The sequence below is a fragment of the Cupressus sempervirens genome, chromosome 1, assembly GCF_028749045.1.
Source record: "Cupressus sempervirens isolate cs-2001-9-10 chromosome 1, ASM2874904v1, whole genome shotgun sequence".
NCBI lineage: Eukaryota > Viridiplantae > Streptophyta > Pinopsida > Cupressales > Cupressaceae > Cupressus > Cupressus sempervirens.
In genome coordinates, this window is record NC_143118.1 from 408560544 (window position 1) to 408574732 (window position 14189).

Sequence of the window (14189 nt, forward strand, 5' to 3'; positions counted from 1 at the left end):
GCAAACTCCATAAATGTAGGACTTGATAATGCTCTACCCTCTCAAAAATATGGTTGGGGTGCAAAACCCCCAACCCAACCAATCCAACAAGTTATGAAAAAGAATTGTAACTAGATTTCCAACCCAATATAAAATATAGGGTTTATATCTTGGTATCAAAGGTTGGTCCATCAAAAACCACCAACAATATACCCAAATCAATAGAGGAACTCCTTCCCAACTCCAAAATAGAGAACTACCTAAATATGGAATGTAGTGACAAGGACAATAGGGATCAAAGGTCCACCATAAGAATAGTGAATCTAGGAAGAATCCAACTAAGAGAAAAGACTCTCCGTTGATTTTGTTTAGAGAAAAATAGTGCAATAATGAATAAGGCTAGATAAAAGAAATTATCCATAGAAACCATGAACAGATAGAACCCCAAAACCACTTTGGGGTAGAAGCCCAACTCAATACTAGATCTACCCCAGCCATGCAAAATGAGGGAATCAATATCCCCTTTAAAATTGATGTAGGAGCATCCTTGGGCTATTGGTAATCTTGTATCACCCAATAACATATCTGTTGTTTTCTATTTTATACTTACTTGGCTTCATATTGTGGACATATCAAGGATCATTACTCTAAGTACACATAATCAAGTATGTGACAGCTGGTAGAAATTATGATTTCTCTTCTTGAGTGATGTTTTCCAATGTTACTCTTCATGCTATTCCTAGTATTTGATTTGGCAAGGTTTCACATTTAAGAGTTATCTTATGTGCTCTTGAATCTATGAAATTGGTTAATGTGTCGACCTATACCCAAAGATGCATAATTCTATCTCATGTATTATTTATCTAGCCATTTATTCATTTAGAGTCAATCCTGTAATGTAATACATGTATTTCCTATTACTAGAGATTGTGAATTCTAAGATGACCTATTTGTTCTAATGGATAGATATGTAATGTCTTAGAGTCTTATAAAATGGTGTATGCGTGAATATGCAGCCTCTGCTACCACACACACTTCAACACGATTTTTATTTGCCGATTCATCCTGGAATGAACATTGGATTGTTCATCCAAAAATCAGCCAGCAAAGCGACTTGTTGCCTTCTATCTAAAGGGAATTGCTTGTTAGATATCTTCAGATTTGAGGTGTTTAAGCAACCAGATCCTCTAAGAATGAAGGATTTAAGAAATGAAATGCGACTAATCTATATGAGAATGCAGATTAATCTAGAATAAAAAATGCATTTAATCTAAGAACAAGTAAAAGAAATTATACTAAATGTATGCATATTAACTCTATATGAGAATTAAACTAACAATGAAAATCTTATGAAAATAAGGAGCTCAAATGAATGCACAATCCAACAGCAATTCGATGCAAATTCTCATTCAACCTCCCCCAAAATGAAGAGATGAGGGTGAGGGTCTCTTAAATAGACTTTCCTGGAATCCATCAACGGTTGAGATCGATTCTAATCAACGGTCAGGATTAAAGGTGAAGTTCAGTCATAAAGGAAGATTCCCAAATTAAAGGGAGTTAACTGATTTAATTTGAGTAGAAAAAAGAGTTAATTGATTTAATTTGAGTAGAAAAAGGAGTTAACTGATTTAGAGATTTTGGTGAAATATTTAATTTAATAAAATGAAATATGCTCTCATAATTACCTTTTTTATTTAATTAAATAATCTTTTAATTAATTAGAGACACTTTTCTTATTTAATTAAATAACTTCATTTAATTAATTAGGAATGGCTTTTCATTTAATTAAATAACTTTGTTTAATTAATTAGAAGTAAGTACTCTATTTAATTAAATAATTTTTTTTAATTGCTTAGAAATACCTTTCCCATTTAATTAAATAATTACATTTAATTAATCAAGATAGGCATATTTATTAAATTAAATAAATTTAATTCCATAGTACATTAGCCTTAAGATATAATTTAATTTAATTAAAGTATAAATACTTAGTAATTAAATTAAATATTAATCAATAGGTTTAATGTGACTAATATGAGTAAATACTATAGGAATTAAATAATAAGCATGATGAATGCAGATTAGGGTTTTTTGCATCTGACAATTAAATCAAGTAGTGAGTAGTAGAATAAGAATTTGCCTAATGGAATAGGACTTTAGGATTGATCAGAAATAGACTAGAATTGGTTGAGATGGCAATGAGCCAATTTTGGGGTATTACATTTTGCCTCTTTGAATGAATGTGTGAGCAACACATTTAATTCAAAGATAATCAGAAAGCATAATGCGAACATGAGATTGGTTCCGAAGTTGATGACACGAAGACCAATTGATAAGCTTTTAAGGATTTATCTCTAGAACAGAGCTTAATACCAAGGAATCCAAGTAGAGCACTTAAATACCTAAGATCGATAGCATTTAAAAGACTATCTCCAGAATGAAGACACTTTTCTTATTTAATTAAATAACTTCATTTAATTAGTTAGGAATGGCTTCCCATTTAATTAAATAACTTTGTTTAATTAATTAGAAGTAAGTACTCCATTTAATTAAATAATTTTCTTTAATTGCTTAAAAATACCTTTTCCATTTAATTTAATAATTACATTTAATTAATCAAGATAGACATATTTATTAAATTAAATAAATTTAATTCCATAGTACATTAGTCTTAAGATATAATTTAATTTAATTAAAGTATAAATACGTAATAATTAAATTAAATATTAATCAATAGGTTTAATGTGATTAATATGAGTAAATACTATAGGAATTAAATAATAAGCATGATGAATGTAGATTAGGGTTTTTTGCATCTAACAATTAAGTCAAGTAGTGAGTAGTAGAATAAGAATTTGCCTAATGGAATAGGACTTTAGGATTGATCAGAAATAGACCAGAATTGGTTGAGGTGGCAATGAGCCAATTTTGGAGTATTACATTTTGCCCCTCTTTGAATGAATGTGCGAGCAGCATGTTTAATTCAAAGATAATCAGAAAGCATGATGCGAACATGAGATTGGTTCCGAAGTTGATGACACAGAGACCAATTGATAAGCTTTTAAAGATTTATCTCTAAAACAGAGCTTAATCCCAAGGAATCCAAGTAGAGCACTTTGATACCTAAGATCGATAGCATTTAAAAGACTATCTCCAGAATGAAGACACTTTTCTTATTTAATTAAATAAATTCATTTAATTAATTAGGAATGGCTTCCCATTTAATTAAATAACTTTGTTTAATTAATTAGAAGTAAGTACTCCATTTAATTAAATAATTTTCTTTAATTGCTTAGAAATACCTTTCCCATTTAATTAAATAATTACATTTAATTAATCAAGATAGGCATATTTATTAAATTAAATAAATTTAATTCCATAGTACATTAGCCTTAAGATATAATTTAATTTAATTAAAGTATAAATACTTAGTAATTAAATTAAATATTAATCAATAGGTTTAATGTGACTAATATGAGTAAATACTATAGGAATTAAATAATAAGCATGATGAATGCAGATTAGGGTTTTCTACATCTGACAATTAATTCAAGTAGCGAGTAGTAGAATAAGAATTTGCCTAATGGAATAGGACTTTAGGATTGATCAGAAATAGACCAGAATTGGTTGAGATGGCAATGAGCCAATTTTGGGGTATTACAATTTGCCCCTATTTGAATGAATGTGCGAGCAACACGTTTAATTCAAAAATAATCAGAAAGCATAATGCGAACATGAGATTAGTTTCAAAGTTGATGACACAGAGACCAATTGATAAGCTTTTAAGGATTTATCTCTAGAACAGAGCTTAATCCTAAGGAATCCAAGTAGAGCACTTAGATACCAAAGATCGATAGCATTTAAAAAACTATCTCCAGAATGAAGCATAATCTTTAAGGATCCAGAAAAAAAACATTTAGATACCTAAAATTGATAAGCATTTAGAAGATTATCTCCAGAACGGAGTTTAATCTTCAAGGATCCAGATAGAACACCTAGATACCCAAGAGATTGAAAAAAAGATAACAAGGTCCAATCATGAGTCATAGAATCATCCCCAGAATGAGGCTTGATCCTCAGGAGTCGGGGTTTAGACTGTCCCAATACCTGTCTATCAAACTCTGAGAAGAGTTGTTATAAGGTTGATCAATTGATGAAAAGATAAGATAGATGGCAAAGATGCCAAATAGAAGGGAACAAAATGCCCCGAGTGATGAGATGCCCCAAGTGATAAGGACATAAGATGGGAACCAGATGCCCCAAGCAATAGGTATTCAATGATGTAATCCTCTTGCCCCCTCGGGAGCGAATTCGAAAGATGACACACTAGAAATAGATGTGAAGCACTATAGCAATAGATACAGAAGAAATATGAGATTCAACAGAATGTAGAAGAGATCAGAACGATCTGAACAATAAAGAAGAGATCAGAACGATCAGAAAAAATATGAAGAGATCAGAATGATCTAAAGAAATATGAAGAGATCATAATGATTAGAATAAATTTTTGGACAGATTAGAATGATCTGAAGAAATATAAAGAGATCAGAACGATCTGAAGAAATATGAAGAGATCAGAACGATCTCGAGGTCCAAAAGACCAAGTTTGTGTTGAAAAGATTCCAAGAATCACAAAGTATTAGAAAAATTTGGATTGCACAAAAAAATTTAAAATGCATTTTTGAGCCACTTAAGTGTGTCAGATTTCAAATTCGATCTCGAAAAAAATGGGTTCAAAGAAACCACAGTAGCCAAGAGGGTGATTAATCAATCATTTGTGCAGTTCGTGAATGAATTTGATTCTTTGAAGAGATCAGCAATCCCTCATCAGAGAAGGTGAAAGTAGATTTGCAATTGAATCGCATGCTTATACAAGTGAAGTATGTAATACAAGACTATGTTAAATGCAACCCTAGGTCTGGTTACCAAGCCTCGATATTTAATCATCACCGGATATAAAATAAAGCTCGTATGTTATACAATTCTCACTAACATTGCAATCATGGAAATATGAATATAACATACATTATTGGTTTTTCGGGATTAAATGTAAGCATTCGAGGCACAAGAAGCCAGAATGATCAGAACATTTGTCCCTTTTAATGTAGCAAGTTAACATAAGCATCAGAGCATAAACGCTAGGATGACCTGAATGTTTCTTGCATGACAGGCACACCAAACACATGGGAGATCCCTCTTATGCTAAGTATTCAGTATTCATTATGTCCGCAACGACCCTTGCGTTCGTAACCTGAGATAGAAGTGTGCTAGATATACTCGCAGTGACCTGTACGTTCACTTAGCAGGACGACTATCAGTATTTACTATAGCATGAAGAGTTTACTCCAACAAACAAGGAGAAGAACCAATGTCATTGACATATCTGTATAAAAGGAGTAGAGGTACACACGGCCATCCAATACGAGATAGAGGCTCTTATAGTGGACACCCCTCTTATAGGAATATATCAACTTATTGGAACTAGACCGCAAACAGAAAGCAAAGAAAAGATCATGCCCCCAGTCATTACTTCTCTAGTCGAAGATGACATCATCAAGTTTCTCGAGGAGATATGATAAAGCAAAAACAAAGCAAACAAAGGAAAAGCTCAGCATATCCAAACAAGTATATCATTTTTTGACTTCAATGTTTTCGAGATTGATGTCAAGTGTCAATGTCCAGAGAAAGTTTGAAAGAAATCTCTTCAGTAGGGTGATGATAGTAGGAAGATGTAGTCAGAATGATCGGTGACTGAGGTCAAAGAGGAATCTTCACGATGAAGAACCTAAAGAGGACTAAGCGACAGTAGATGGACACAGCCAGGATGACTAGTGCTTGACGCAAAAGAGATCTTCCATAAAGGAGTCTGGAGACATGAACTTAGCAACAGTAGGAAAACACAATTGAAACAACTGGTGACTGTTGCAAAAGAGATCTTAGAGAAGGATCTCAAAATGAGTGATACTAGCGACAGTAGGCAGATGCAGTGAGGACCACTAGTGACTGTCGCGAAGGAGATTCTATGAGGAGAATCTTGAAAAGAGTGACACTAGCAACAGTAGGCAGACGCAGTGAGGACCACTGGTGACTATCGCAAAGGAGATTCTATGAGGAGAATCTAAAAAAGAGTGACACTAAGGGGGAATGCCCCTGAGCTGTGACAAGACTCAATCCATGGATACATGAGCAGGAAGCAGGAAAGCGAAAGCGTGAAAGCGACTATACAGAATAGCCAGAAGATGCACTGCAAGATGGAGCATTGGGAACAAGAGGTGCTTGTTTACCAGGTTTTCACCTTCTTGACAAGATTCTCTTTTTTTGCTACCATGATGCCTGTTTCCAGGTTTTCACCAATGGCACTTTTCAAAAAAAAATTTTTTTTTTTTTTTTTTTGGTTTTTAGATTTATTTAAGGATATATAGATATGTACAAAAAGCTTGCTGAGATTAAATCAACTGTAAAACCGCTTCAGGTGGAGAGTGTTGATAGGCTCTTTAAGCACTTCTCCTTTGGTTGTGGAAAGCTGATAAGCGCCAGATCCATATACTGTAGTGATGATGTACGAACCTAGCCAGTTTGGTTCGAACTTTCCTTTTTGCATTCATTGTTGTTGATTTTTAGGGTTCTCTCTCAGGACGAGGTCACCCAACTGGAAGTCACGTGGCCTGATTCTTCTATTGTAGCTTCATGCCATTCTTTATTGATATGCTCATAGATGATCACATGCCACTTGTCGTCATTCATCCAGTAACACAAGCTCTTGAAGCTGAGCTATCCTGTAGTCATCATCAGTGATAAGGTCTTTCATGGAGATTCTCAAGGTAGGAATCTCGATCTCTATTGGAAGTACAACATCTGCCCCATACACCAACGCAAAAGGAGTCGTGCCCATTGGAGTTCTAATGCTTGTCCTATATGCCCACAGGGCTGGATTGATCTGGAGATGCCAGTCTCTTCTTGACTTACTGATTGTGCGATGAAGAATTTTGAGGATCGCCTTATTGGATGCCTCGACTTGGCCATTACCCTTGGGGTAATAAATGGAAGACCAATTTTGTGTGATCTTGAATTTCTTGCATAGTTCCTTGAGGTCTTTATTCTTAAACTGTCCTCCATTGTCAGTAATGATTGAAGACAATATACCATATCTACAGATGATGTAGTTTGTGATAAAAAGCACTACAATTTTGCCATCAGCGATTGTGAGAGGGACTGCCTCTACCCATTTCGTGAAATAATTTATAGCCATGATAATGAACTTATGTCCATTGGAAGAGGTTGGGTGAATTTGCCCCACCAAGTCGAAGGCCCATTTTTGAAATGGCCATGTTGTAGTAGAGGGAATCAACTCTCAAGCTAGAGCGTGAATGAGATTCCCATGTAGCTAAAATTGCTTGCAGGACCTAGCATACTTAACAGCTTCTTGCTCCATTTTAGGCCAGTAGTAACTAGCACGAAGGAGTTTGCGAGCTAGTGTCAGGCCATTGGAATGAGATCTACAAATGCCTTCGTGAACGTTAATTAGTGCACGTTTGGACTCGTCAATTTCTAAACACCTAAGGAGTGTTTCGTCGAGACCTCTCTTATACAGATCATTAGCAATAATGACATAATGTGAAGCGTTACAAATTAGGTAACGTTTCTCATTCTAGGTCAGACCTTCCGAAATGGTTTGAATACGAAGGTAGGAATAGATGTGATGGTAGCAGGATGATTCTTGTCCTATAATAGAACAGATTATCCTGGAATCAGGTGTATCATAGGCTGGGTAGTGTAACGCTTCCACCAAGAACTCATGTCGGAGATCATTTTCTGACATTTGTAGCAGAGAGGCCAGAGTGGCCATGGCATCAGCCGCTTTATTATTTGCACGTGGAACTTGTTGGAAGGTGATGTGTGCAAAATACTTTGTCAAGTCATCAACCATGCGTTTGTAAGGAATTAGTTTTTCATCCTTTGTTTGATACACATCATTTACTTGGTTGATAAAAAGTTGAGAGTCATCGAAGATGTCCAACTGATCTACTCTCCATTCAGCTGCAATTTTCATACCATTGATCAAAGCTTCATATTCAGCAATATTATTTGTACAAAGAAACAGAATCTTGTACACTTTGGGCAATGAGTATCTCTGTGGTGTAATGAAGAGTAATCCAACACCTGATCCTTGTTGTGTGAAGGACCCATCGAAGAACATAACCCATGTATGGTGAGTGAGTGTTAGAATTGACTCATCTGGGAAATCAATTTTTATTGGTAGAAGACTCTATATGGGTGCCTTGACCAGCTGATCTGCAATTGCCTGCCCCTTTATAGCTTTGCGTTCAACATATTGGATGTCAAACTCACTTAGTATCATGACCCATTTAGCCAATCTTCCTGTAAGAGCTGCTTTACTGAGCAAGTACTTTAATGGATCTATTTTAGCCACAAGCCGTGTAGTGTGGGCAAGCATGTAGTGTCTCAACTCTAGGAAGCAAAGACAACTACCAAACAAGCTTTCTCAATAATGCTGTAGTTTTTCTCATAAGAGACCAATGTTCGGCTCAAGTAATAAATAGCTCTTTCTTTGTTGTCATTGTCTTCCTGAGCCAACAAGATTCCCAAAGATGTTTTAGTGGCTAAAATGTATAAAAGCAAAGGCTTCCCATGCATAGGAGGCATCAGGATTGGTGGATTGACAAGATATTGTTTGATCTATGTTAAGCTTTGCTCACAATCCTGGCTCTAATTGAATTTCACACCCTTATGTAAGGTCTTTGTGAAGGATTTTGATTTATCCGCCAATTGTGAAATAAACCTGTGAATAGATTAAAGCCTTCCCTGTAGCCCTCTCATCTGACTGATGTTCCAAGGTGGTGGCATGTCCATTATTGCTTGTACTTTTTTTGGATCTACTTCAATTCCTTTTGCAGAAACAATATATCCTAACAATTTTCCTATTGTGACACCAAATGCACATTTCTTAGGATTGAGCCGAAGACTAAATTTTTCCATACGATCTAGGATGGGACCCAAATCTTGTAGATGAGTATTGTGTTCAACACTTTTGACTAAGGTATCATCAACGTAGTCCTCCATGGTTCTATGCATCATGTCATGGAAAATTGTAGTAACAACTCACTGATATGTAGCTCCAGCATTCTTTAAACCAAATGGCATCATATTCCAACAAAAGGTTCCCCATGCACATGTGAAAGCCATTTTCTCTTGATCTTTTGGCACAATTTTTATCTAATTGTATTCAGAAAAACCATCCATAAGTGAGTACATCTCATAGCCAGTCGTCATGTCCACGATCATATCAATATTAGGGAGCGAAAAGTCATCTTTAGGAGCATTTAGCACGTTTGACTAAGGTATCATCAACGTAGTCCTCCATGGTTCTATGCATCATGTCATAGAAAATTGTAGTAACAGCCCGCTGATATGTAGCTCCATCATTCTTTAAACCAAATGGCATCACATTCCAACAAAAGGTTCCCCATGCACATGTGAAAGCTATTTTCTCTTGACCTTTTGGCACAATTTTTATCTGATTGTATCTAGAAAAACCATCCATAAGTGAGTACATCTCATAGCCAGCCGTCATGTCCATGATCATATCAATATTAGGGAGTGGAAAGTCGTCTTTAGGACATACCAAGTTAAGATCACAAAAGTCTGTACAAACTTGGATAGATTTATCGTACTTGGAAATAGGAACAATATTGGATTCCATTCAACATAATCAATTGCTAAGATGAAACCAGCCTTTAGAAGTTTCTCCAATTTTGCTTTGACGAGCAATGCAACATGAGGGTGCATTTTTCGAAGCTTCTGTTTAACCGATTTGATGCCTGGTGATATAGACAAGTGATGCATGATAAGATCAGGATCCAATCCTAGCATGTCAAAATATGTCTAGGCAAAATTTATTTTCTTTTCCTTGAAAAAGGCAATGAATTGTTCCTTCTCTTTAGGTGACAATTACTGCACCAGATGTATCACATGAGGATGTTCTTCTGTGCCTAGGTTAATTGGCTACATTGGCTCTATTAACACTAACGATCTCTCCTGAAAGTGACTGGAAAGAACATCAAATATCTCATCCGCGGGCGCCTCAGATATGTTTTCACCCTTGGATACGTCTTTTGTTTTTACCTTTTTGGGATCCGACACTACCATAATGTGGTTTTCACCATCAGACCTCTTGCATTTTTTCTTTTTAATTATGTGACTAAGATATTTGATGTCGGCCTCAGTCATGTTTATACTTTGCTCATTGGTGGAAGACATTACAGGTTTGATAGCATTTAGGTAACAAGCAAGAGCATAGTCATTCTAGAACATAGGGACTTTGTTAGATGCATTGGGGTTCCAGTCTATAAGCTCGGGATGTGCGAGTGAGAGAGTAGTGGCTGGTTCAATTGTGTTCACAGTATAGTCATTAAATGCATGGACCAGCAATTCGAGACCTATGGCGACCTCATCCACAGGTGTATTCAAACGCCTCAGAGTACGAACGTTAGTAATTGATGACTCTAGGACACTAGTTGGATCAGACCCCCATGACCTAACCCTAGACGTTTCACCCACTTCGATTCAATTTTCATAGACATGCACTTGGTCAATGTCTTTATCAGTAGTCGCTTTTGAAAGATTGTCAAACTCATATTCATAAGAATCAGTGCTACATGGTGAGAGACTATAGAACTCACCAACATTGATAGGGACATACTCTCCTTCAGCCTTTGGATTCTTACACAAATATTCAATATGGTATGACTGACTAGATTCTCCCTTTTCTGAATGATATTCGAGTTTCTCAGTATTATCCTCAGAAGAATCACTAGTATCATCCACAGTGCTAACACATGGCACAAATTCATCTGGCTCAGCAAAGAATTTAGCGAGATCATAAGGAATAGGATGGGGGTAGGAATCCTCATCATCAGATTCTTCCTCTCGAGTACCTAACTCAGATTGTGACTCATTTTCAGATGAACTCTCAAGTACGGGTATGAATTTATTGGATCCCAATTCGAAGGGGACCTTCTTAAACCCTAGGCCAGTTGTGTTGCTGTTGCTTCGAGCTGTTGCTTTGATAGGATCTATTAGACCATTGTTATTGCACCCAATAGGGCCAGTTCCCTTGTAACCAAAACGCTTCATAAGCTTAAGACCAGGTCCATATTTCTTAGGAGTGATTTCTCGAGCTTGTTCTGTTAGGTCCACTGGAGCCTCTTCTTATTAAAGCCATGCATCAATGGCTCTATTTTCACTTTCATCTTCTAAGGGAACTGTAGCCTTGACAAAAGAGCCATTAAACTTGGTCTGAGGTGTCAACACGAACGGCTTCTTTACTTCTGAGGGCCTCCCATAATGTCGACGGGACTCTGGAATAGATGTTAATGACATCACTGGTTCCATGTGATACTCTCCCATACCAGTTTCTTTCAATTTAAATGACTGCTCAATTTGTTTCAACTTATTATCATGGCAATCAGTAGACTCACGGTTAGCAGGGATGAAAGAATCAATAGCTTTGAGCATATTGTAGGTGTAGCTGGTAGTGGTAGGAATAGTAACTTCGGAACCATGAAATGGGAATTTAATGCATTGGTGGTATGTGGATGACACAACGCGCATCTCATGTATCCATGCCCGTCCCAACAGAATGTTGTAGGCTAAGGGAATGTCAAGCACCTGACAGGTGACATCCCTTTCGACAGGACTGACACGAATTGGTAAAATCATAAGACCTAGTGACTTTCGTTCCACTTCATCGTATGCTTTAATAGTAATCTTTCGTTGATGATCAATAGAGTTCTGAGAATAATCCAATTGTCTAAGCAGAGTAGCAGAGATAATATTTAGGCTAGTGCCATTGTCAATGAGTACCCGATGAACACGTGTCTGGTGGATCATAACCTCAATGTGTAGAGGCTAATTGTGTGGGTGATTCAACGAGTTTTCATCCTCCTTGGAGAAGGTCATAAGATGAGGTGAGGTCAAGTGACCTACCATGGATTGAAATAACTTAAGATCAAGATCTTGAGGAACGTTTGCCTCAGTGAGGGCTTTGTCCAGAATTTTCCTATGAGCAGGCGAGATTTTAAGTAGCTCAAAGATGGAAATCTTAGTACTAGTTGATTTCAACTGATCGAGAACACTATAACTGGTTGCAGTCAAGTGCGTTGTGTGTTTTGCACTTTTATTGGATGGACTAGCAAGGGCTTTTTCTTTGTGTTGTTCAAGATTTGAAGTAGGAGGTGCAGGGCCTTTGAGCACCAACTTTGCATGAAAGCGAGTAACAACGTTAGCATAGTGTTGCGAAGACGCATTATCCATGTTATTGGAAGTAGGGCCTCTCAAGACAAATGGTGTCTTGGGTTTGGCGTTATCTTGCTTGCCCTTTATGGTAATAATGTCACAGTATTCAGAATCTACAGGTTCAACCATGTGAATAACATTGTCATCATTGGAATATGTATAGTTGACCTTATTGTAGGGTTCTGGTTTCAAAGTCTCTCCTTTTTCATAAGTTGGGAAAGGCTCTTTGAATGCCTTGTGGTTCAAATTTTTGTTATGTCCATCTACCACAAGATCACCAGCATCAATCATGTCTTAGACTTTATGACGCAAGTTTATACAGTTGCTGGTTTTGTGTCCCTTGTTTTGGTGATGCTCACAAAATGAGGTCTCATTCCACCATGGTGGACGTGGTTGTGGATCATAGGGATGAGAGTTATCCATTGGTGAGATAAGCTTGTGTTGTAGCAATGTTTTGCAAACCACATCCAAAGGTTTTCCCAAAGGCATATACTCTCGCTTGGGTCGTGTTGTCCATGAGTTTCTCAGTTTATTCCCAGACGCCTTGTTGTTAGGGGGAGGTTTCTCAACATTTTTGGCCGCTTTGAGGCAATTCGTGAGATTAAATGCTGCTTTAGCAGGTTTGGGTGTGACATTGTCAACAACCCCATCATGTACAATTTCTCAGTTCTTGTTGACATGTTTGGTTTTATCCCTATTGGAAGTGGAGCCTTGTTTTGTGTCTCTCTGAAGAGTGAGCTCACCTTTCTTGACCATAAATTCTTCAATATGGATAGCCTGTGTAATCATGTCTTCAAAGGTACATGGACCTTGTAGTTGGACTCTATACCCGAAATCAGGTAAGAGGTTATTAGTGAAAATGTCGAGCTTTTTTGTTTCTAGGATTTTATGGGAATACTTAGTGTATAGTTGTCTCCACCGTTGGAGGAAAGTTAGAAAAGGCTCACCAACCTTCTATTTAAGGTTGCATAGATATCAAATATTTACAGGATGTTGAATGTTATGAGAATATTGCTGAACAAATGAATTGGCAATTTCGTCAAACATCTTGATACAGGAGGTAAATGTGAGAACCACTCCAAAGCTTGACCACCTAGGCTTCCAGGGAATAAATGCATGAGGTATGTTTGATTGTGCATAAACTCCATAGACAAAGCACCAAATTTTTGCAAGTGATCTTGGGGATCACTAGTACCAAAGTACTTGTCATATTTGGGTAGTCTACGTCTCGTGGAAAAGGCGGCATGTTTATGCTTTTGTCAAATGGAAATGAACAAAGAGCATCCAATGTCTATGTCTTTGTGGGTTTCTCCTTCTCATGCATCATCTGAGCCAACTAGTCTTGCATAATTTTCAATTATTTTTGGAGTTTGGAGGTCTCAGTTTCTTCTTCAGTTTTGACAATAGTTTCTACATTGAAATGAGAAGTAACTTTGCTCCCTCTTGGGCAAGTTTGAGAAAGTATTTTTCTTTCTCTTCGTTGATTAGGATTTCCATGATCTTCTGAAAGTTTTTCTCTTTGACATTTTGCTATGTGTTCAGGAAGGATTTCCACTTCTTCCTGTTCCTCATCAGTGTCATATTCTTTCTCTTTCTCTTTGTTATCCCTAGGTGGTTCTTGATATCGACTATGACTACCATGTTCAGGTTCATGATTAGTCATTATAGGAATGTGTTCAATTTCAGTGTTTTGTGTTTCAAAAGGATCTCTGGAGAATGAATCATACATTGTGTTTGGGAATGCAGGACCTCTACCTATCTCAGTATCCTCTTGGTAAAAAGGATTCCTAATTTGTTGCAAATTGGAAAATGTTCGTTGAACTTGAGATGACTTGGCAGGTGAGGAAGACCGTGAAGACGCCTCACTAGCCAAACTAGATACAGATTGCATAGCG